Source organism: Camelus ferus, chromosome 2 (assembly GCF_009834535.1).
Source record: "Camelus ferus isolate YT-003-E chromosome 2, BCGSAC_Cfer_1.0, whole genome shotgun sequence".
Taxonomy (NCBI): Eukaryota; Metazoa; Chordata; class Mammalia; order Artiodactyla; family Camelidae; genus Camelus; species Camelus ferus.
Window position 1 is genome coordinate 53,946,275 of NC_045697.1, and position 26,477 is coordinate 53,972,751.

Here is a 26,477-nt window from a genome sequence, read left to right on the forward strand (position 1 = left end):
GAAACAATTGGAGCTCCTTTTACATCATAAATTATTTTCCAGTTGTTTATTTTTCACGGCATTTGCTTAAAATGTGAATTAGGTACCTTACTGCTCCCTACAAGGAGTCCAACATGCTTCCCAACTGTGAATTTTTCTTTCTACTTTTTTTAATAGAATTTAATTTTAATCAATGTTCCATAGTATGTACACCTTGTATAAAGGAAAACTATGTATGTATTTATTTATTTTTGTCTTTTTAAGGTATCACCCAACCTGCTCTATAGTCCCCTGACACTTGCTGTTCTCGTTGTGGTTACTTGTGTACCTGGCTATCCAAACTACTATCTAGCTTTCCAAACTCACAGTCATCTCTTAGCAGTAACTCATCCTTAAAATAGCCTTCCTATTTTTTGAACCAAAATTGGGATACATATAATTTGAGTGCCCACCATCTGCCACACATGGTGGGGTGTCGCTGCAGGACCTTGCTTCAGACATGTAAGATCCCCTATCTATTAAACTATTGATGTCTCTGTCACTGACTCTGGGCTCTTTCTTCAGTCTTGAGGCTGGGCAAGTACAGGGCTTACAGGCCTGTGGGGTGTAGCCCAACAGAAGGTTTCTCAAAAAACTAAAAACGGAACTACTATATGGCCCAGCAATTCTACACCTGGTATATATCCCCCAAAACCCAAAAATACTAATTTGAAAAGATACATGCACCTCAATGTTCATAGCAGCATTATTTACAATTGCCAAGATATGGAAGTAACTTAAGTATCCATCAACAGATGAACGGATAAAGAAGATGTGATATATATATATATACTACTCAGCCATAAAAAAAGAATGAAATGTCACCATTTGCAACAAAATGGATGGACTTGGAAGGTATTATGCTAATTGAAATAAGTCAGACAGAGAAAGACATATACTGTATGATATCACTTATATGTGGAATCTAAAAAATAAAGCAAATATATAACAAAAGGAAACAGACTCACAGATCTAGGGAAAAAACTAGTGGTTCCCAGTGGGAAGAGGGAAGGGCAAGATGGGGATAGGGGATTAAGAGGTACAAACAATTATGTATAACAAAATAAGCTGCAAGGATACAACACAGGGAATATAGCAATATTTTATAATATTAAGCTATAAATATATAAGCTATACATATAGTTTATATATATTAAGCAGTATGTTATAATAGGCAATATTTTATAGTAACTATAAATGGAGTATAACCTTTAAAAATTGTAAATCATTAGATCGTACACCTATAACATATGATATTGTACATCAACTCTACTTCAATTTAAAAAAATAAATAATTAAAAAGTTGTATTGTTATCAATTGTGTTATAGCTTGTTTGAAGAAACTTACCTTCTAGTACAGTAGAAGTAGTAGATAGTGGAGTAAACGGTATTTTGACTCCTTTAATTGCTGGTGAGCTGGTAGATATTTAACAACCAGCTCTCCAGAAGGAAAAACCTTCTTTGTAGTGTTTGCCAATTTCTGTAATATAAATACTCCCATCGTGACCTATTTGAAGCTACCAATGTGATATCACATCACTGAACAGAGTTGAGAAGTACGTGGTAACACACAATTAAATAGTATTTTTATCATACAGGTGCAATAGATGTAAATAACCTCAAGAACATAGATAATATTACAACTTAGTTGAAATAATTAGGAAGTGGTGAGTTTTGATATGTTTTACTTTATTTTTAATATAGTTGACTTAACTATACCTTTATATAATCTAATTTTTAATAATTCCTGTGTTTAACAACCAAGTTGCAAAATTTGTGAAAATCTAAGTTGGCTCTTACAAGCCATTATGAGCCAGTTCCAGCATACTACTGCCCTTAACTGCCCCTCAGACACACAGCTCTGAGTCGCCATATTTGTATAGTTACAGTCTCTCCTGGCCACAGCTGCTGAGAGCAATGTAGAATTTAGAAGTGAATTAAGACCGAGAATCATTTTCTTTGTGTGACTGAAGCTATAACTAACACGTGAATATTTGAAGCTAATCACTTTTTGACAATAATATGGACTGAGTAGCAGATAAGATTAATCTTTCAGTAAAGAATAAGAAATGCAGAGGGAAAAGCAGAAAAGGAAAACACACATCTTAGTTGTCTTACAGCATTCTAGTTTTTGGCTGCAGTTTTTTTCTGAGACATGATTGCATTTTATCCTTGGACTTGGGCAGGTAACCTTACCTCTTGTTAAATGAATTAAACAAGGAGACCATCACACTGAGATGGCTCTAATGCCATGGCAACTGATGTAAGCAAACCAAAACCTAAGCCTGTAAATGCCTCAAGGTTATGAATCAAACCGCTAAGGACAAACAGTCAACTAAGCTTTAAGCTATAGCCAGTCAAATATTTTCCTTTCTTTGTTTCTACGCTTTCTCTGTATAAGTCTTTCCCCTGACTCTTGTCAGCAGAGTTCTCCTAACCACTTCCGGTTTAGCACTCTCCACTTTGAATCCATTTTTGCTCAAATAAACTCTTAAAATATTTAATATGCTTCAGTTTATCTTTACACACTGGTGACAATGCAAAATGGTACAGCCACTCTGGAAGGCAATTTCTTACAAAATTAAGCATACTCTTACTGGGATCCAGCAATTGCCCTTCTTGGTTTTTAACCAGAGGGGCTGAAAATTTATGCCCACAGAAAACCTGCACATAGATGTTCATAATAGCTTTATTCATAATTACCAAAATCTTAAAGCAACCAAGATATTCCTCAGCAGGTAAATAGATAAGTAAACTGTGGTACATTGAGACAACGGACTATCATTCGGCACTATAAAAAAATGAGCTACTAAACATGAAAAGACATGGAGGAATCTTAAATGCATCTTAGTAAGTGAAAGAAGCTAACCCAAAAAGGCTGTATACTGTATGATTCTGAATACATGACATTCTGGAAAAGAAAACTACGGAGACAGTAAAAAGATGAGTGGTTGTCGGGGGTTGAAGGTGGGGGAAGAATGAAAAGGGGGATCACAGAGTATTCTTAGGGCAGTGAAACTACTCTGCGTGATACTATAATGATGGTTACATTACATTATACATTTGTCCAAACCCAAAGACTATACAACATCAAAGGTCTATTTAACATAAACTATGGGCTTTGGGTGATTATGATGTGTCAGTATAGTTTCACTGATTATAAGAAATGTACCACTCTGGTGGAGAATGCTGATAGTGGGAAAGGCTATGCTTCGGGGCAGGGGTTATATGGGAAATCTCTATACCTTCCTCTCAATTTTGCTGTGACCCTAAAACTACTCTAAAAAAATGAAGTCTTAAAATCATTAGGATACTTCTTATTTGGGTAAGTTTGGTTAAATTGTGCCAGACTTTCTAAAGCAGGTTTGAGGCCAAATTTCCAGGGACGTTTTAGACATTTTGTGGGCTAAGTGGAACACAGATGTGCAGCCACTACCTTTGTGCATGTGTGTCTAGGACATGGACACAAGCTGTGCTCCTGTACATCAATGCTTCCACCTAAACTGGCTCATTTGACCAGAACAATCAGCTCACATGCCAGTGCAAGCAAAGAAAGGTGTAATAAAAAGAGGGAAAGAATGAAAGGCATTTAAAAGCTGAGCAGTTAAATTTACACCTAGTTAATAATTGTATTTGTTTTTCAAGGGCTACTTAGCCTTTTGGAGAAAGAAAAACAAGGCAGAAAACGGATTCAGCATTGGAATTGATCTGTGCAGTATTTCTGTAGGTAATCTTATCTATCTTCCTTATCTCCCTATTAATCCTTAATTTTATCCAAAACCTAAGTAGCTGGATCTATTTCCTCAACTTACTCCCCTTCTTGCCTCCTCAGGTTTTTTTCCACAAGTATTTATTATACATCTATTGCATGACAGGCACTGCCCAAGACATTGTTTTTTGTGCCAAAACAAGGAGTTTGAACTTCATCCCCCAGATCGGGATTTCTCAAACTATAGTGTGTGTAAGATTCATAAGGAAAACTTATTGAAAATACAGATTCCAGGTATTGAACCCAGAAATCTGATTCAGGGCTTGTTTAAGTCTGGGAACCTGCCATATTAACAGGCATCTTAAATGACTGAAGTGATTGGATTTACATTTGAATATAATAACTCTATCAACTTCTCTATGCATCTTGTAATTTGGTTTGTGATGAGCCTGCCTCTGGAAATTTTTATCTCTCTTTAGGAACTCTTGGATCAGGCTCTCTGATCTAATTGTGACTCTGCCACTTAGGAGCTATTGGTCAAATTAACCTCTTCCTAGTCTGCCTCTTAATCTGCAGGTATGTGGGTATCAGAATACCTGCTTCAGAGAGTTACTGCATGGATTTGTCAAGTAAAGCACGTGTGCCATCTGGCACATAGAAGAAGGTGCTTAAAAGATGGAAGTTTTATTGTTGCTGTTATTGGTAGTAGTTTTACCACAACTTCATTTCCTAGAGAGAAGAGGAGCAGGACATACAGTTTTAGCCACAATAAGTGGTTGGGCTTCTGGGGCATGACTAGACAGATGATTGCTTCAAAAGAAAGACGTGTTCTGCCTTCTTTCTGCCTATTCCTATTATTTAGAAATAAGGCTGAGATCATTATGTTAGCAATAATCATTTTATTTATTTTCCACGTATTTACTTATTAAATCCCAGGGTAGTGTGTTCTACCATTATTGCTGCTCTGAAATTTTCTTCTCATCGCTTAATTTAAAAGAACAGGGGCAAGAAGGGTGAGGTTATAACTCAGTAGTAGAGCACCTGCTTAGCATGCACGAGGTCCTGGGTTCAATCTCCAGCGCCTCCATTAAAAAAATGAATAAATAAGTAAATAAACCTAGTTACCTAACCCCCCAAAAAATAAAAATAAAAGAACTAAAGTTATACCTAGCCCAGAGAAGGAAATAACATCTGCTCTTGACAAGCATCTAAAAGATGTCATTAATCGAAATAAGGAATATAGAAGAAGAATCAGGATTGTAAAGAATGTAAGTTCAGTTTAGGTCAATTTCTTCACCACTTACATACACCTAGGGTCTTATATTCTTAAATGCTAAAATTTAATTGCATATATTATCTCATTGACTTCATAATCACCTTATGCAGAAGGTACATATGCAGAACATATAGGTGTGTTCTCAGGTTTACAAAACTTTTTAAGTGAAAATATGATGATTTAGCAGTCTTACGAAATGGAAGTAGGAAAAAAATCACTTAAAATTGCTATTTCTCTCTTCTGTTAAAAGATAAACTGAGGCAAATTAAACATTTTGAGAGTTTATTTCAGCAAAAATCAATTCAAACTGTGCCTTGCCAAACTGGAAGCAGTTGGAAACACTGCACTCACAGGAACTGGGGGAAAGACTTACAGAGAAGACTGACTGCAAAATAAGGAAATTATCTACTGGCTATAGCTTAAGGCCTAACTGGCTGTTTAGGATTGGTTGATCTTGGTTTTTTTTTTTTTTTAATCAAAAAAAATTGAGATATAGTTGATGTAAAATAGTATATATGTTACAGGTATAAAATATAGTGATTCACAGTTTTTAAAGTTATTATAAAATATTGGCTCTATCCCCTGTGTTGTATAATATATCCTTGCAGCTTATTTTGTTATACATAATTGTTTGTACCTCTTAATCCCCTATCCCCATCTCGCTCCTCCCCCCTTCCCACTAGGAACCACTAGTTTTTTCCCTAGATCTGTGAGTCTGTTTCCTTTTTGTTATATTCACTAGTTTGTTTTATTTTTTAGATTCCACGTACAGGTGGTATCATACAGTATTTGTCTTTCTCTGTCTGACTTATTTCACTTAGCATAATATCTTCCAAGTCCATCCATGTTGTTGCAAATGGCAAAATTTTGTTATTTTTTATGGCTGAGCAGTATTCCCATGTACCTGTCTATCTATCTATACACAGCACATCATCTTTACCCATTCATCTGTTGATGGACACTTAAGTTGATCCATATCTTGGCAATTGTAAGTAATGCTGCTATGAACATTGAGATGCATGTATCTTTTCAAATTAGTGTTTCTGTGTTTTTTTTTGATATATACTAGGAGTGGAATTGCTGGGTCATATGGTAGTTCTATTTTTAGTTTTTTTGAGAAATTGTCATATTGTTTTCCACAGTGGCTTCACCAATTTACATTCCCACCAACAGTGTATGAGGTTCCTTTCCACATCCTCGCCAACATTTGTTATTTGTGGTCTGTTTGATGATAGCCATTCTGACAGGTATGAGATGATATCTCATTGTGGTTTTAATTTGCATTTCTCTCTTGATTAACAACGCTGAACATCTTTTTATGTGCCTGTTGGCCACTTTCACGTCATATACATGTCCTCTTTGGGAAAATGTCCATTCAGGTCTTCCGCCCATTTTTTAATCATGTGTGTGTGTGAGAGAGAGAGAGAGAGAGAGAGAGAGAGAGAGAGAGAGAGAGAGAGAGAGAGAGAGGGAGAGAGAGGGAGAGGGAGATGTTGAGTTGTATGAGCAGTTTATATATTTTGGATATTGGTTGTCCTTAGGTTTTCATTTGGTAACCTTGGTATTTATGGACTTAGGTTTTGGTTTGCTTATATAGGCTGACAGGGTATTTATAGCCACCTCAGTCTAATGGCCTCCTTGTTTAATTAATTTAACACAACTAAGGGAACAAGCAGAAAAATCACTAGATTAATTGTTCAGAAAAAAAACCAAAGTCACCCTCCCAACACCTTCCCTCTTTTCCCCAGAATTAGCTGAGCAATTGAAACCAGGAGGAATGCAGGAATTCTACCATTTATGTGGATTTGAGCCAAACTTGTTTGAATGACACAGGACAGACTACTTTAGTCGATAACTGGATTACACCTAAAAACAAATGCTTTCGAGGGAAACTGGGGAGCAGAGCAACAGAATTGCCGCTGAACTGAAAGGCAGATGGGAAATCTTTTAAAATGCTCTGTCTTAAAAAAATCACTTTTAACTTTCCCTACAACCACATTGAACTACTCACATGAATGCAATTATTTGCTCTTAAAGACACAGTCGTCCTTTAAGAAAACAGTTTTTGACATAAATGATTATTAAATTATACTCCAGTTTCATTAAATATTAACTTTGACAATGTGATTTTTAAATTGATGTGTCGTATTCACCTTATGGATGAGCTATTGGCTATGGTTCAGTTGCTCACGGTTCTGTCGCTCAAGCAGGAAGGATTTATTGCCGGGGTTTAGACGGCTTAAACTCTTTGTGATGGCAGGGCTAGGGCGCTTCTGGGACCGACTTCCACCCTCCAGAATCACACCGCCACACCTGCACTCCCGAAGCAGCACCGCCACTAGGAAGTCGTCAAACCGAGCGGCTGCGGCGGGCACAACAATACAGGCTCCGCCTGGGTTCGCAGCATCAAAACCAGCCGCTGTGGCGGGTCCTGTCCACGATCTCTTGACCCTGATTGGTGGAACCCAAACCCATCCGCCACCCTAACAGCGAGGACATCTGGGTAACGTAGTTTTTACTTTCCAACCTCAAAGGCACATAAAGAAAAGAAGTAGATGGGAATGGAAATAGCACATTGTATTATAATTCACCTAACCATTCCTTAAATTTTAGGTTTTTAGGTTCTTAAGTATTTTTCTCTATGATAAATAAATAAAATAAATTCATAGAAGTAGAATCTCTGAGTCAGATGGTACAAGTACTTTTCAAGTTTTTTACAATTATTGCAAAATTGCCCTTTTGAAAATTTATGTTTATACTCTTTTTAGCCATCCTTGTTCTATGTTGTCAATCATGATTAATGCATTTATTGTAGTTTTAAAAAGGAAAACGACACATCATTTAAAAACTTAGCATTTCTTTTGCTAGGAAGTTTGAACGTTTTAATTCTCACCATAGGGGAATTACAGTCAAGTCTTTAGACTATTCATTTCCCCAGCAGTAATGCAGTAATGCATTCACACATCTCAGATGATGGGAAACAATGTTTCTTTTGTTCATCCATTTGTTTTATTATTTTTTGTTATTACTAGTTAAATAACTTTAAGATCTAGTGACCTTACTATGTTCCTCTATTGGAAAACAATTCTCTTTAGGCTTTCAAGTAAATACCAAGAAAAATTTCTTCTTTCACTCTCTGCAAAATTCAACTAGTTTAATTTTAAGTTTAGTTTAAGCCTGTAGGCCTTAACTAAAATTAAGATTATGTAACTTGATGATGATGCAACCAGTTTAGTTTAGGTGCATATCCTAGACTTGAATTGTAAATGTTTGAATATTTATCGGTATGGTTTTATGAGGTTTGTGGGTTACATGTACGTGGGTCCGGGCTCTGAACTTCTTGCCACTCACAGTAAGAGCCCTGTAAGGAAAGCAGCTCTGTGAGGAAGAGCTCTACAGCTCAGAGAGGTCTGAAAGGCCCAGGCTTTCAGCTGTCATTCCACTGGCTGGAATCCACTGATGAAGTCACTATCCTACTCTGATTTAATGCAGCTCGATGAATGCCCAGGGAACCCTCGGGCTGTCAGACAACAGTTCCCACATCTTTTTCTTCTATAGGAGCATGTACAGCATCCAGTCTCAAATGTTAAGAGAGTGATTGACTTTTGACTGTTCTTGGGGCTAAAGATCCTCTTTTTTATTCCCAGAATAAGCATAGGGAGATTTAGAGGAGGCATTAAGGACAAGGCTTGTTTTATTCATATTAGTGATTTAGAGAGGAAAGAACTTGTTTTAAGTTCACCTTTGAAACTAGAAACATTAATATTTGAACTCTGAAATATTGTTTACCAGATTAAGACAAGACCTCATACTTTATACTTAAGCAATTATCTTAAAAACCTGTGTTTACCACGAGACGATAAACTGTCATTACTCTCCACCTAGTGGCAAGATAGGTTAATTGAAAGCTAGAAATGTTCTGACACTTGAGTGCTAGATCCAAATATTTAAAAAGACAACAGTAAGTATTATAGCATCAAATGAATCTTACCACCATTTCATTAAATTTTGATATAAATAAAAACTCTATATACAATAGTCCATGATTGTAATTTGATGTATGAAGTCATCTAATTTGCAAGTGAAAACCCTTGCTGGATGATAATCAGAATGCTCATAAATGCAGGCCTTTTCTTGAAAATGCTTTTTCTTAATATCTTAAACATTTTATGACCTCAGAAATCTTACTGTTCTTAAGAAAATGCCAAATTATAGTTTAATTGTTGCAGGTAGAAGATTTAGAAGGTATGTTGCCAATCAATTTAGAGAAAATCACAAAATCAGAATTTGGTCACTGAGCAGGATATTTTTGGCACAAGAACTTTGCAAACTGGAGATATTAATCAAGATATGATGGTACATATAACTAGCAAAGGTAGCTTGTAGTCCCAAGTTAAGCTGATGTTCAACACTGAGCCTATATCGAGTAGTTACAGTGGGCATCTGTCTGTTCCAATGTGTTCAATATTCTGTTAAAATTAGTTGGTGTCCATGCCATCTGGTTATTCTATCATCTGGGTATTACTCTAAATCCTAGGGGACACAAGAAAAAAATAACAAAGTGGGAGGAATGCGAGTACTATGAAAAGAAAGTAAACAGAAATCTTTAGAGGATGCCAAATGAATGGACCAGACCAAATAAGAATTTTTAAAAAGCATAAGTAATAACCTTAGTGATCTAAAGGAGGAAATTGGAAACATGAATCAGAAAAATCAATTATGAAGGACCAACTGGAGATACTAAACATGAAAAATCTACCAGACAAAATTATGTAGTAAGTATTGTATCAGAAACACTTTACTACTGTTTTGTGGATACTTTTTCAGACTAAATACACTTGAAAAACAGATTAGTGAACTGTAAGATCAGGTCAATGAACATTCCCAGAGAAATTAGGAAGGGACAAAGTGATACTAAAAAACAGAGAAAAGAGAGACGCTAAGACACAGTGACACAATTTTGCAAAAGTAAAGAATGATATTAGTATCTAGATGGAAAGAGCACAGAGAAAGTGTTGAAACAGGAGAAATTTCAAGCTAACAGTTTTAATCTAATTCATTATATGTAAGGCCAAAATAAGTTACTGTAAGGTGCACAATGCCTCAGAAGGCTGACACACAAAGATTCTATTTGAAAACAGGGTGGGAGGAAGTGTTTGAGCAAGCAAAGCAATGAATCCAAGAGGTAACTAGGAGATGCAGAAGGTGTGGAAGAAGCAACGCTTTGCATTATGCTTGGATCAGAAGCTGCTGGAGCCGTTAATACAGATGGCTTCAGGGGGTGGCTAGACTGGACCGCTTCTATTACCCCAGAGATTTCATAGAGTATACACAGGTGGGACACATGTCATTTGTATATGGGTATTTGTTGGAGGAACAAAGGCCATAAAAACCTTCCATGAATTTATTTACAAATTGTACATGTGAATATGCACTATTTCCTATAATCAGAGATAATGTTTAAAATATATGACATCTAATACAGCATGGGCACTGACCAATCAGAGCAGACATCAGTCAAAGGGCTGGAGCAGATTCTGGGAGGCTCCTGCTGTGCCCTTCACCTGGAGATTGCAAGTACATCTGAGGCAAACTGGGTCATGCGGGGGCCTTGGAGAGGCACGGGGGAAGGGATCAGGGTAGCTTCCATTTACCAACAGATACCAGATTGTTCAGAATTTTAACACCTGGTATGGTCATGTATACTGGCAGAGTAGCAACATGTCTTCATGTTTGATTATGTCACACAATTTTCTAAAATACACTTATTTTTTTAAAACTAACCTTTGGTAGATGTTATACTCCTAAGAGATGAAGACAGTGTCTGTAGTAAAATGATTTGGCATATTGGAGAGCCTTATCTTCTTTACAATGCAAATCAGAAAAAATAAATAGGGGATATTAACTTATAATAAAGAAGAGAGAGTAATCATATAATCTTAATCAAGACATTTTCCTGACAAGTCAGCTTGCATGGGTTTTCATTAAGCTTACTGGATTATAAATATCATGTCCCATTTTCTTTCCTATTTTTAAAGGAATTTTAAAACATGAAACCTGTTAAAGTTGAAAACAAAAACAAAAACAAAAAACCCTTAAGGATGGTTTCCTTTCATTGCAGACCTAAACCAAACTGCAGGCTGTTGCCAAGCCCAGTAGACCTCAGCAGAGCCCACAACTTCCCGCAGACCAGTCTGCACACTCATGAGTGAGAAATAAACGTTTGTTCTTATGTCATTGAGTTGTTCAGTTGTTTGTTACATAGCAAAAGACATTCCTTTGTCACTTATTCATTTATTCCTCACTCATTCACTATATATTGAACATCTGTGTGCTAGATATTGCTATAAAAACCCAATGCTGGTTTTTCTTTTAAAAAATTGATTAGGCAAGTTTCTGATCAAACTAATCAGGAAAAAGAAAAGAAGATGCACTAAATAACAGGACTTGTGAAGTTTCCATTCTGCTGTTGAGACAGAAAAAAAACAAATAGGGAAACCCAAATGGCTAAAAAGCAAATGAAGAGTAATTTACCTTTACAAGTAATCAGAGAAATGCAAATTAAAACATCAATTAGAAAGTCTGATAATTTCAAGTAGAGGTGTGGATGTTGGGAAATAGGAAATCTCCTATAAGGCTTAAGAGAAGGTAAACTGGTGCAACCATTCCAGAGGGCAACCTGCAAGTACTTGGTACATTAACTCTTCTTATACTCTCTATAGGATGTAGCAGTTACATCCTAGTCTCTTGCACTTGTCCCTAAGAATATTTTTTACAGCACTGGTTATGGTAATAAGAATGGGGGAAGCTGAAATGTCCATCAGGAGAGGAATGAGAAGTAAAGTGAGAGATAGACACATAATAAAGTTATATGCAGTAATCAGAATGTTCTAGATTAATATATAGCTAGATGGATCTTAAAATATCATGGCAAGGGAAAAAAAAGAAACAATATGAGATTTTAAAATTTTTTTCTATTATTATTATTTTTTAATGGAAGTACTGGGGATTGAACCCAGGACTTCGTGCATGCTAAGCATGTCCTCTACCACTGAGCTATGCCCATCCCCAACCCAAAATATGAGATTTATAAAAGAATATCTTTCAAGGAGATTAAATGCAGACACCTAGAAAGCAACACTATACTTATTTTTAAGGATACATGGGTATCTAAATAAATATAGAGATGACAGACTGGAAAAGCCTGTATTTTAATATATAATAAATTAATATTTTATTAATATTACATTTAGTATATAATAATATTTGTACACGAGTTGAAGAGAGATAAAGATGGTGGATGAATGGAAAAAATACTGAATGAGAGTAGAAAAAAAGGCATTCAAAAGGCTGATAAAGTACAGTGAAATATAGAGTGTGATTAACTCAATTTTGTGCACTTGATTGTTTAAAAATAATAATGCATAGTAGAACAGGGAGTGTGGGGTCTGAAGTAATTTGAGAGCATATGAAAGTCAGTGCTATCTGGGGATGAGCATGTTGAATTCTCAGGCTTCTGATGATCCCCTGCTCTTATATCCTTTCTGGGATAAAAGGAAGATAATAAATATCATAGCAGTTATATTTTAATTGTTTCAGTTTGGCAAATGATAATAACAAGATAAGCTGTAAAGCTTTACCTGACACATATATTTATACTAGTAAACATAAATGTAGGAAGTATATTTTAAAGAAAATAATGCACTATGTTCATCAAAACCTTCACTTTTCTATGTGATAAATATGGTGATTTTTTTTAATAGTGGAATTTCTTTTGTCATTATCTTGTTAATTGGTATAATGTGAGGCTTAAGTTGCACTCACAGATTTTAGTGTGTTATCATTAGAAAGTACTTCAATTGAAGCTATCATTTTACCTTTCTTTCATTATTATTCATGACCTTGAATGAGGATTATCTTTGGAACTCAGAGCCTCTCAAAATTATTTGTCTTTGCACTTACCCTCTGCTCTATATTCTTATTTTCTCCCTTCCTTTGAACAATCACAAAAGAGAAAGTAGGCAATGGAGTATACAGCACAGTCTTAATAGTCTTAACTGTGAATATTAAGAGGATATTATATCTCCATGTAGAACATTTAATTCTATTCAGTGTGTTTTAACATCACTGTTGGCTCCTTAATTGATCATGTAGTGAATACATGTCATGTGGAAAAATGCCAACTTTACATCTTAGGTAATCTGAACAATATCTTTCTTTGGCTGCTGATTAAAGTGCTTCAAAAAGTTTAAAAAGAAGAGTGTTTTTTAGGGTGAGGAAGGATAGACATTACCATGTGAGAAAGAAAAAGCTTATTACATCACTCAGAGTTGATGATTACAATTCAGCTGTCATCTGTTTTTTTCTTGTTCATCTTCTAATTAGAGAAGGAATAGGTTCAGAAAGATTACCTAAGGAAACCGATTATTAACTAAACTGGTTTATATTCACTCTGTAAATTGATAGTGATGCCACTTTCCTCTTTTATTTTCATCATGATTATGCTTATTATTTTCTGATTATTTCATGTGAATTTTTATACATACTGCATTTCAAAGTGATTTTGCAGTTGCAGAAATGACTATTTTGAAATTTGAAGACAGATGAACAAGCTAACCCTTTGGGATCTAGTTGTGTTGGAACTAGAAGGTCCTGCTTCTTTTTCTTAGTATTTGCCTGCTGGTTGCGATTGTTGTTACCTGTTTCTCATTATTTGTTCCCCAAGGAAGTAAGATTTGTGAGTCAGTGGTTCCTCCACTTCTGATTTTGATCCATCCCTCTGGGACAGGCTAAGTCACAAATTCCCTGGTTCATTGCCACGATAAGCAGCGTGACTAAGTACGACCTACAATACTTTCTTTCAGAAGATCAATCATTCAACTCACTGAATGTTAATTACTAATTTAACCCTGGAGAGGGGCTTTTCCTTTGTGTAGGAAGAAATACTCTTCAGAGATCCACAGTTCTTTTATACCATAATGTAGGAAAAGTAATATATTCTTTTACGAAACATCTGAAATTCCAAAGTCTCTCTTTATGATAGAAAACAAATAACATTAGTTTTTATTTTGTTTACTATTTATTTTCCTACCGTTGTTTGACATGCCTCTACATGAATACAGGTGGTCCTTCTGGTAGACCAGGAACTGTAGTTTCAGTAGTTAATGAGAAATCACAGAAACTCATCCATATATATTGTATTTTTGTAATTTTGGAGTTGCTATCTGCTAATCCTCATCAAAATCTATTAGTTAAAAATGATATTGTGCATGTGAGGTCAGATATCTAGGCTCCTAGATAGAGTCAGATGATGTTGAAAATAGAAGGACACTTGGGCATAGATCTGAATAAAACTAATATATCTTAAGAATCTATTAATATAATCTTGATATTAAAATTATTGCAGTAATATTAGTATCTTCAATTTCTGAGGTCTTTCCAATTCATAAAGTACTTTCTTGTACACCTTTTTAGAGGCAGGAACTATTTCATTGACTTCTATCCCTTGAACCCAGAAATTGCCAGGCATAGCTCAGTAAGTGTCTAAAGTAAATATTTGTCTTTTGTTGTTCTTTTTGCTCAGAGCACAAACTCCCTTCCTATATTTGGGGAATTCTTAATCATAAGTATCCCTGACAGAAGCCTCAAAGGCCGTACACTAGGTATCCCATCTTCCTTTTCAGCAAGTGCACAGGAACATGACCTGGGCTCAACTAGTCAGCTGCACCCACTCGACTTTGTGTTGGGAGCTAGTGGAGAATCTCTTCTACTTGTGGTAACAGTGTGTGACTAACGCCTGCTGCAGAGCTCCAGTGGAAATAGAACGAGGGTGGCATACGATGTCCATGCCAGAGGTGAGCGGCTGCACAAGTGGGTGGGCTGCCCTGTGGGGAAGAGCAAGGCTGGGACCTACCTGCCTCTGTGTCCCTGACTATGCCCTGCCTGCAGATGGTGCTAGAGCTGCAGTCCATGCAAGAGGAGCTGCAAAGGTGCAGGAGGACCCTGAGGAGGCCTTAAGAGGAGCCCTCATCAACCTGGAAGGGGCCCATGAACAAATGAGCCTCTACCACCATCCACCACTGCCCAGAGCAGGTACCTGATCCCAGTACACTCTGGCCTTTCTGGGCCTCTGATAACCCCATGCCTTATATGGGCGATAATTATCTGCAACCAGACCCTGGGTCCCTCTGACCTCCTTGGTTTCGGGATTAGGAGCCCCCACTCCCTCCCGGGTCCAGGAGCTCCCAGCTTGCTGAGGAGCCAGTCCCCTCTGACCTGCTCTCTGCCTCTCTCAACCGTAGGGCCCTGGAACTGTCCCTGGAGATCCGCTGAGTCTCTCTGAAGCAGGACTCCCTTGCTCAGGAGCTGCTTGGCAGAATCCAACAGCATCCAGAATTCGCCAGTAGTAGGAAAAGTCCCCTTGTAACTGAGCAGTACCCTAGGGGACCTTCCCAAGAACAGACCCCCTCCTCCCCTCCATGTCTTCTGCCTACCACTTGTTTGTAGAAAAACTTCAGCTTCCTAGCCTTCCCCAAGTTCCAAACAATAAATTTAATCAGAGAAATGAGAAAATGCAGAAACAAAGGAAAATAGTCAAGCGAGGCAAGTTATTACTAGTTTAGCCATTAAACAAAATCAAGGACCTTTACTTCCTCCTCAAGGGATATAGATAACATTCTGAGCCATATCCTTTGAGCTATTTTGCAGATACTGAAACACTCACCAGATGGAAGAAATTAACTGTGTGCTGCCCACAGGCACACAGACCCCAGACCAGTTGGAACCAGAAAAACTAGCTGACCAGAGATTTATGGCTCAGGTCATGTTGCAACTGCAAGCAATACATGATGGCTACTTGGAATGGCATGATGGAGACAATCGTCTCTGAAAATAGATTAACCCCCACCCTAGCACATAGCCCTTTCCTCTTTTCCCTATATAATCTCTCAGTAAAGAGGGAGTGGGGAATTGGTTCTTTGTGATGTAAGTCCACCTTATCCCCAGGATCTCCAGCTTCCTCAATAAAGTTATCTTTCTTTTTACCCAAAACATGTCTCTCGGTACTGGATTCTTGAGTGAATTCAGTAACACCTTCATGACTCTAGATCCATGGTTTCAGTTCTGGTCCTGGATGCTGCCTGCTATCTTTTGTACTTTTCTTTTTTCAGAATGTGGTTCCCTAGCTTTGCTGGCAATTCTCTTAGCTATATAAAATTCTTGTAATAAATTACTTTTCTATCTAAATTAGAGTTGGCTTCTGTTGTACTTGCCTTAATAATTCTGACCAATAAAATATAGAATTGAATTTCATGTCTCTATAACCTTATAATGATAGATTTTTAGGAATACTGTTTATGTATCAGAAAACAAAGATTAAGAGATACCACTTGACTTAACTAAGATCAAACATTTATTATGAACTGAGAGCCAGGATTTACATATAACCACTCTGATTCTAAGTCTGGGGCTCTTTCTCCCTTGCAGAGCGTGGCGGAGATTGGCTACAGGCTGAACATTACTTTTTCATTTCACAAAGCACACAGGAAACGTACTTGACAGTCTCTTTTGTCATTCATTTGGGACCATATGACTGGTTTTTAACAATGGGTGAAGGTGATGTTTGCCACCTTCAGAGCTAGCCACTAAAATGCCTCCTCAATTTTGTTCATACTTTCTGTCTGAGTGGCTGGAAGTGAAATGTAAGACTGACTTACTATGGAAGGAATCCAAATCTCTGAGTCATCATTCGGAGTAGAGTCACCTGGGAGAGCTGCCTGGGCCACATCATGAACTGGAGACAAATTTTTGTTGTATTAATCCCTCTGATTTGAGGGTTCATAGTTAAAGCAGCTAGTGATTTTTACTCCTGTTAATTGAAATTGGTAACAGAGGTGAGGTACTGCCATAACGAAAATCTAAAATATGTGGCACTGCATCAGCTATTGGCTACAGATTGTAAAGAAATAGTTGCTAGATAACTATGTTATATGGTGGCAAATTTTTTGGTGAATTTGTTACCTGCTTTTCCTTGCAAGGCAGACATGTGTTGATGGAACTGTCGCTCTATAGGAAGAATTTCAAAAACCAAATGTTAGAAGTGTTTTTTGGGACTATTAGCTCATTTGACAGTGTATAGTTAAAAAAAAGAGATGAGCCCAGGAGAAAATTGGCCAATTGATAGATAGATAGAAAAAAAAAAGAGCCTGGATTTTGAGTTGATGCAATTAGTGATGAAAGGTTTTGGGTTAGTGATGGGAGTCAATATCTTTCATGTGTGGGAGGATAGATAAAGGGACAATGAGTGGCTAGAAAGGAGGACTGTGGCAGAGACTAACTAGATGCTCACTAATCTTGTTTCCTCCTCTTGGGACTATGGGAATGCTTCATAGTTCAGTGTCTCTCGTAGTAAGATCAAATAGATCACAGCCATTTGACTTCAGAAATATGAAACAAAATGGAGTCACTTATGTCAAGGAGTTTTAAAATGGAGCTTGGGGGCCATTAAGAAGGTGGACCTACCCATGTCCTCACAGGCTAGAGCCATGAACTTTTGACCTGGCCAAACCACAAATATTCCAAGGACTCTGCAAGAATACCTGCAATAATAGACAATAATAGACGTTTCCTTCTCTCTAGGGATAGCCTTAGCACTCAGTCGTGTTCAGCCAAGACTAGCTTCTGCCTTACTAACTAATATATATAAAATAGATAAACAAGTTTATACTGTGTACACAGGGAATTATATTCAATATCTTATAGCAACTTATGGTAACAAGAATATGAAAACAAATATATGTATGTTCCTGTATGACTGAAGCATTATGCTGTACACCAGAAATTGATACAACATTGTAACCTGATTATATGTCAACTAAAAAAAAGTATATATATATATGTATATATACATACACCCCAAATTCTTTGTAATGCAAATCTCTCTTCTTTGCCTTTAAAAGCTCCTGATTTTTACTCCCTAGGGACACTCTTTGGGTTACTTCCTGAGTCTGAGTAACTGAGTGCCTGGAACTGCCATCCTTTGATCCCAAATAAATACTTTTTACTTGATTACTGTTTCCTATATTTGTTTAGGTTGACAGATTGGTAAATAGAATGTGAACAGAAGCTATTTTTGCCACTTCTGGATCTGGCTCCTAAAATGTCCTTCACAATTTTTTGTGCACTCTCTCCATTGTCCCATGATTGTAAGCAAAGGATTTTTAGAAAGTGGAGCTTCCCTGAGTCAACACTTAGAAGGGAGCTGCTGAACAGAGCTGCTGGACCAATTTTGAATTGTGACTTTGTCAAGTCACTAAAATTTTGAGATGGCAAATACAGATGGCAGATATCTTTCATATTCAGAGATACAATATAGAAAAACTTATGTAAGCACATTAAACAAATCTGTATATAGGGTTAATAAATAATCGTTGTACAGTCTGAATTTTATTTGTTGCAATGTTGGAAAGAAAAGGGGCCATTTTAAAGGGGACTCTTGGATTCCTTGGAATATAGCAAAGTATATTCTAAGCATAGATAGGATCACTAGTGAAGAAATAGATATGCAGACAAAGAATGTTGCCAGCCATTCTGGTAAAGAAAGAATGTTGCCTCCATCAAGCTTCAGCCACTGCAGCCACCTGCAATGTGCACCCTGAAGGGAATTCAGGATGCAGAAGAACAGGGTAGTAGCCCTAGACAGTTAAGATGCATACCAAAGGAATCATTTCAAGGCGCCTGACCCTTATCTTCCCATACACAGAAAAGCACTAACATCATTAACTTGAGGAAGTTTCTTTTATTTATTTATTTTTTTTTGTGATTAGCAGTCATCATTTGATGTTTGACTACATTTTTTTTTTCCAGCAAAAACTCCTTCTTCTCCTGGGTCCTCCCTTACCTCTTTCGAGCAGTCTCCTCAGAGCTATCTGAGAGGCTACCTTCCCAGGCTATAGTCCTCAGTAAAGTCTCCAAATAAAACATAATTCTCAACTTTTAGGTTGTGTGTTTTTCTTTCAGTTGGCAAACAGAAAAATGGAAATAAATAATTAGCTCTTCAAAACAGAATAAAAACCAGCAACAAGAAAGGGGAAGGTAGGAAGTGGTCTTAGTAGTGATTCCCCGGCCTGGGAATGGAATGAGAGGAGGAGCTGGGGAGTCATGTAAGTGACTTGAGAAAATTTTGTGAAGGGAAAGGGCCTTTTAGTGAATCCTATGGATGGGAATTACGTGTTACCTGAAGTTTTCTTACCTGAAGGAGCATCTTCTGTGCCAAGGAGGATAGAAGGCTCAGAATTGCTCATCTAAGACATGAGTGGTTAAGAACTTCAAGGAAAAAGTTTAGTTAGTGCATAAGATGATGGAAATCTGGTTTTAAGAGAAGTGAATTATTGGAGAGTTTAAGGAGAAAGAAGGATCAAGTTTTTGAAAGGGAGTCAGATTTGACTTTTTAATCTTTAGCAGTTTCTGTCTAGAAATAAATTCCATTTATATTTACTATTTTGCAGCACTTGCTATCCTCTCTTTAAAGTTTACCCTATTCATAAGGAGATAAATCCATTCCTTTATCTATGTTTATTTACATTCCTAGTGTGCAGAGCATTCAAAATACACTGTATACCATGCGTGTGAAAAGAATTCTAGTCTTTAAAGAGTTTGCAATTTACAACAAAATCTGTTTGGCTCTTACACTGTATTCAGCAATAAAGATAAAAAGATGACTGAGCCACAACACCTATCCTCAAGGAGTGAACAGTCAGTTCTTAAGGGGGACTATTATTCTTTGCCCAATTCCACTGTGTGGGTTTTTCCCCTACACTACCAGGTAATTTTCTGTCACCAACTGGATGTCCTAGAATTCAGTTTAATTCTGACACTATCTACCCACAGATAACATTAAATTCCACAGGTTAAAAGCTTAGTCCCATGGGACTGCCCTCCACTTGAGAAGCCAATTGCAAGTCCCAGCTGTCACCTGTGGTTCTGACCAACTGGCTATAAAGCTGAGGTTCCCATGATCACCTCCTTGGGTTCAAATGATTTGCTAGAACAGCTCACAGAACTCAGCAAATGAGTTTACTCACTAGATTGCCAGTTTATTAAAAATGGTATTTTTTAAAATATAAATTAACAGCTAGAAGAAGGGATACATAGGGCAATGTCCTGAGCAAAGTAGCTTCTGTCACCGTGCAGTTTGGGACCTGGCACAATGGCACGTGGAAGTGTTTTGTTCAGCAACCTAGAAGCTCTCTGAACCCTTTCCTTTTGGGTTTTTATGAAGGATTTATTACATAGGTGTGAATAGTTAAATCACTGGCCTTGGATGATGGAACTCAGTCTCTAGCCCCTCTCACCTCCCTGGAGTCAGAGGTGGGACTAAAAGATCCAGCCCTCTAACCAGGTGGTTTGTTCCCCAGGCAACCAGACCCCACCCTTAGGTGATCTAGGGGCTTTCCAGAAGTCACCCATTAACGTAACAAAAGACGTATTTTCTGTTTCTAGGAATTTAGGAAATTCCTAGGGTTTTAAAAGCTCTGTACCAGGAATGGGGATTAAGACCAAATATATATTTCTCATAATAAATCACAGTATCACAATGACCTAGACATGTAAAGAGACAGTTATAATCCAGTGAAATAGTTAGCATAGTGTCTAAGAGCATAGGCTTTTAATCCAAATTGCCTGGGTTCCAAACCAGCTATTTACTGGGTGCATGACCTTTGAAGAGTTAACATTATTTACTCAATGGGGATAATAATAGAACCTTCCTGACAGAGTTACTTTGAAGTTTGAGTTAATGTATCTAAAGAACCAAGAAAAATGTCTAGCACATAGTAAAACTATATGTATGATTATAGCAGAAGAATCTGTTGCTCAACCCAAGTTCATGTGCCTGACCCACAGGGAGGCCAAACAAACCAGACGTCAGAGTTTGAAGCAGAGAAAGGTTTATCGCAGAGCCATGCACAGAGAATGAGTGGCTCATGCTCAACAGACCTGAACTCTCCTATGGGGAAGATTTTTATAGGCAAAATTTGTGGGGAAGACCTGCAGAGTATACGACTTTCTTCTCACTGGTTGATGGTGAGGTAACAGTGTTCCAGGACTCTGATACTCAGCCTAAAGTTACCATCATCCAGCTTGGTGGGGGCCTTAGTTCCTACAGAAGATCTCAAAGATACACTGTTACATATTGTGAACAAAAAATACTACAAACCGTATCAGTAAACAAAGAATGCTGAAACCAAGTCATCAGCAGCTGCCGCCACCCCCCACTGAAGATAAGCCTGCAGCCCAGCCTCTGTAGCCACTCACAATGGTGCACCCTGAGGGGACTCAGAATAAGAAAGGACAGGACACTGGCCCTAGATAGCTAGGTGCTTGTCAAAGGAATGAATTCACTGAGCCCAAATGTTTGCCTCCTCCCATACACAGAAAAGCACTAAATTCTTTAACTTGAGATGCCTGGTTTTCTTCAGATAACAAGTAATCTTTATTGTTACAACTACCTGGTCTTTGTTGTAAAGCTCCTATATATCCTAGCTCCTCCCCTACCTCTTCGGAGAAGATCCTCAGAGTGATCTGAGAGGCTATCATCCCAGCTCCAGTCCTCCTGCCAAATAAAACATAACTCTCAACTTTTAGGCTGAGCATTTATGTCAGTCAACACTAGTTTTAAAACTTGCTCAACTTAGTAGTAACAACTAGTGGTTCCTCACCTGATGGTTTTACAGTGTTTTCTTAGAAATTGAAACCAGGTAGGACCCTGTGGGACCCTCCAGGGTACAAAAGACTTTCCAGTGCCCCACCACCACCCCCTCTGCCTCCCAGTCTCCCTTTCTTCTTGTTTGTAAGAAAAAGGCTTCAGCCTCCTAGACCTTCCCAGAGTTCCAAAGGGCAGATTCAAACAGTTGCTAATCAGGGAAATGAAGAAATGAAGAAACAAAAGAGGAATAGTCAAGAAACAGTGGTGAAGCAATAAAGCAGGGTTCTAGTTCCTCCTCAAGGAATATACATAACAATGTATCTTTGAGTTCTTCTACCTGAACTAAGGCTCCTGCCGAGGTGTAGGATGGTAACTACTACATACTGAGACCCCACACTGTTTGCAACCAGAGGGCTGATGATTGAGATTCCTGGAACACCACCCTGTTGCCTCACCACCAACCAAGCAGAAGAAAGTCACACACCCTGCAGCCCTCACCTTAAATTTTGCCAAAAATACTTTTCCCCCAAAACCATAGGAGAGTTTATGTCTTTTGAGCATGGGCTACCCATTCTCTTTGCATGGCCCTTGCAATAAACCTTTCTCTGATCCAAACTCTGATGTTTCCATTTATTTGTACTCAGTGTACATCAGGCACATAAAATTGTGTTCAGCAACAAAATGAGTCAACAGCATTAGCTCCAATGGCAGCAGAAAAGATATCTAAATTGTTGGGCCAACTGATGTCCTTCAAAGTCCTATGACCCCCATTTCTGGGCTCTCAGACATTCTTTACTGGGCATGTTGCCCCTAACAGACTAATAGCACCAGGTAATGCCTAATCTTACAATAGCTCAGGTTGGCTATTGGTTTCAGCCCACCTTATCAGAGTCATGAATCCCACCGCCCTTTACAGTAGAACCCTAAATCTTTTACCTCACCTACAAGCAATTAGAGACTTGTACACAAGCTGATCAGGCACCTTGTGATCCTGCCTTATAAAACGCCACCAACCAGCCCTGGGCGCTCACACAGGCCCCTCTCACCTGTGTGGGCCACCGTCTTCTACAGGAGTGTAACTGTTGAAACTTTCCCTTGTTCTTCACACCTGTGCTCACACAGTCACCCCCCCCCCAACTGTGTGGCCCTCTGTTATCTATAGCAGAGTATCCCTAATAAACTCTTTTTCTATTCCCATACTTTATCTCTGGTAAATTCTTTTACCAACCCATGCGTAACCATGTCACCCACCAGCTGATCCACTGTGTCTCACAACATAAATCACACATCAACTTTCAACTGACTCATTTAGCTAAAAGAGTACAAAAGATCAAACAATTTCTAAGAAGTCTTTTCCAGATAAGAATGAAGGCATTTGCAAATCCACTGAAAAATGACTGCTTCTTATCTATAAACAAAATTCTTTGCTCTTTGAAAATGAGAAACTGTTAATATTTCCATTTCATTCCCAAGGATTTTCAAAATTTCAGACTTTACTGTGAATGGCTCTGCCCAGCATTTAGAACGCTGCAAGCAAACAGAAGAAAGCTGAAGAGAAACACCAGTTTTGGGCATTTGCCCAAGGGCTTTGCAATCAAAGCACCACCCACTTCTTTTTGGGTGATTACACCCTCTTTTCTCCAGGCATTGTAGTCTCTCCTGTATGTATACCAGCATTTCTCTCTGACAAAGTTTCATTGTCAGGAAGTTTCTAGATGGGGATCTCTGAGTTAAAAATACCAAATTATATGCATCCACCCAGCCTTACATTATAATTACTCTCTTGAAGCTTTTAAAAAATTACTACACACATTAACAGTTTCACAATTGCTTAAGTGAGTGGTAAGATTAGTAGGCAAACTCCTAGAGAAACTGTTCAGATGAACACAGTTATTAATGTGCACATTGTTAAAATGTTTGCATGTTGTTATGTCAGCATCAACAGGAAAGTTTGAAGATTTCATCAACATCATGCTACTGGCTTGGCAATTCAGAACAAAATTAAGAGGATTTGTACGGGTTGCTGCCTTAGCTGTATGCTGCCTATTTTGAGGTTTTCCCCCAAAAAGAACATCATGCAGTATTTTGAGTGGACATTAAAGAATTTTTCTTTTAAGAACCACAGCTAAAATTACCTTCTTGAAGATGCTTTATTGTGTCTTTAAATGATAACTAGTCACCGACAATTTTTTCTCTATTAATTTCACTTTTGTCAAATATTTCCCAAAATGAAATTAGAAGACAGGAATTTCCTGCATATATGCAAATTCATTTATTATGAAACAACACAATTGATAGACTATTAGAATTGAGAAAGACCACAGAAAATACTGATTTTTACTAGAATAAGGCATTTGGTCCAAGAGATGAAGTTACTTGCACATTTTGGTTATGTAGAGCCTGCAAATTTCGTTATTTCTGGGCCCTTTACCTTAATTTCTAAGTCAAATTGACATTATACAAATGATCAAACAGTTCATCAAATAGTATTTGACACTGAATAAGCTGGGCTTGCTCTTTCCATTTCAGACTCTTTCTAGCTGTTTATCTTTCTGGCCAGGTGGAGAGTAGGACATGGTATACCAGCTCACTTTAGTAGCAGAGGTGAATTTGCCTAAGTCTGAACCAAAGCTCACCCAGCTGGGCAGAGAACATCTTTCTATACAGTGAGACAGCACTTTTGCCTTTTCTGACTCATCATTTTTTATAGAGTACTTAAGCCTTTTTATTGTGCTGGTCTCCTAAATTCCATCTTTGTATGCTCCCAGCACTCAGGCAAAAAAATAAACAATTTCCTCACCAAGGTCTCTTTAGAAATAAAATAATGACTACTTTTTCTTATTATATATGTTTATTGTAAACATTTGAAAAAAATGCATTAAAATAGAAAGAAGAAAAATCACTTAATATGAGATAATCATTTTTTGTAGGAAAAAGAAATTTTATGTTTGTTCTTAACCTATAAATAGTAAATAAATGCTCATTACAGAAACTTCAGACAACATTGATAATCAAGAAGAAGTTTAAAAATAATCTAGATCATGTAGAGATATCCACTCATATTACTGTGTATTTTTTTTGTTTGTTTTACTGTGTATGTATTAATCTGGGATTTGATGACTTTTCAGATCTAAATAATATCAAAATAATAATTAAAAAATACAAACACCCCAAATAAATATCCAATAAAGCCTCGTGCTTGTTTTCACAGCAAATATACTAAAATTGGAACCATAAAGAGAAATTAGCTTGACCTCTGTCAAGAGTGACACATACATTTGTGCAGTGTTCCTTATTTATCGTTATGCAAGATAAAAATTACATCTCAATAAAGGTGGAAAAAAAAATCCAAGCTGACATTTTCTTGTAACAAGACTGGCCCTTAAGGAACTGTGACAGTGGAATAACCCTTTCTGACATAGTGCAATTGCTATAGCTATAAACATGGGTGTCCTGGAAGATGTTGGGTGCAGAGGCTCCTGAGCTGTGGAGTGCACACGCATCAGCTTTGCTTACATGGGCAAGGTGCTCTTCTGCGGGCTCCACACTTCTGCCTCCCTGCAAAGTGCAGCTGAAGGTAGGATGCTGTTTTCCCTCTTGACCCAACTGTCTTTCTGCTTTTGAATTGCAATAGAGTTGGGTCATCATGGGTTCTGTCTTCGTTCTTGTCATCTTGAGATCTGAATAAGAGGGAATCTCTCCCTGGTATTATGAGGACATGAAAAGAGGCCTCCAGCTGGAAAGCATTTGGCCTTGACATCAGGTAGAAAAGAAGTGAGAGGGTGGAGAAACAATAATCCCAGAACTGAGGAGTTCTGAAAATAGGAGGAAGGATTTTCTCCCAATCTTCTAGTAATCAACCAACAACTATGAACATACGTGTGGTTTTTAGGATGAGGAATTTAATACCAGAAATGGAAAACTAGAGGCTGGCTATGAGCTCAAGGTTTAGGGGACTTATTTGCTAACCTTGTGCCCTAAATGTCATTTACAGAAGTAGAGGAAATTTATTTCCTTTTAAGAAAAGCAAGCTTGGCAAGATACCAACTTTTCTACAGGAATCAGTCAATTCTGTTTTTCTGCTTCTGATGGTTTCGGATTCTTAAACAACATCTTTTTAAAAACAAAAAACTGTCCAGTGGTAATCAGGATTAAGCAGATTTCATTGTTTCCATTGAAAATTAAATTTTGCTTAAGTGGAGAATCATGCCTTTTTTGTAATACTCAAATGGTTTAAGCTAAGGATTTCCCCAATACCCCCTCCATGAAAGATGTTAATAAGAAAAGTCTATGACTCTGGTTTGCAGTATTTGTAGAAACTCCAACTTTCAAGTGCTAGCTTATGAGGAAAGACATCTGTTTATTTATTGTCTTTGCATTTTCTATGTTACCTTTTAGCATAAGGTCTTATAGATAATCATTTTTCAGTACTAAAACAATTATGGAACTGAAATGTCTAACCAATGGAAAATTTAATTAATTTTGAGAGTAAGAGGCAGAAAAAAAGCATGTCACAAATCTTACTGATTATTTCTCCCTTATTTTTTGAATTTGAACACTGGCCATAATTTAGCTTAAGTATGTACACTTTATGTATCTAATATTTAAAAGGTTATAGAAAGATTCCCCCCAAATGACTCTGCTTTGTCTTCTAGGAAGACTGTACATAGGCTTTATAGAAAGTATATAGTCCCTTTTACCTTGTAATATTTATCTTTCTACAGAGTGAGAGAGAAACCTTAAGCTTAGAGGCTGGCCCAAGAAAAATGATT

The 26,477-nt window shown here is 37.5% G+C and overlaps 1 long non-coding RNA gene and 1 pseudogene across 1 annotated transcript; both read left to right on the forward strand.

The window, feature by feature from the left end:
• Positions 1-3,403: 3,403 nt before the first annotated feature.
• Positions 3,404-15,071, forward strand: LOC106730482. Its single transcript, XR_004312296.1, has 3 exons — positions 3,404-3,741; positions 14,687-14,857; positions 14,952-15,071. It is a non-coding gene; the product is annotated as an uncharacterized LOC106730482 (long non-coding RNA).
• Positions 15,072-24,904: 9,833 nt separating this feature from the next.
• Positions 24,905-25,005, forward strand: LOC116659345 (annotated as a pseudogene).
• Positions 25,006-26,477: the final 1,472 nt, after the last annotated feature.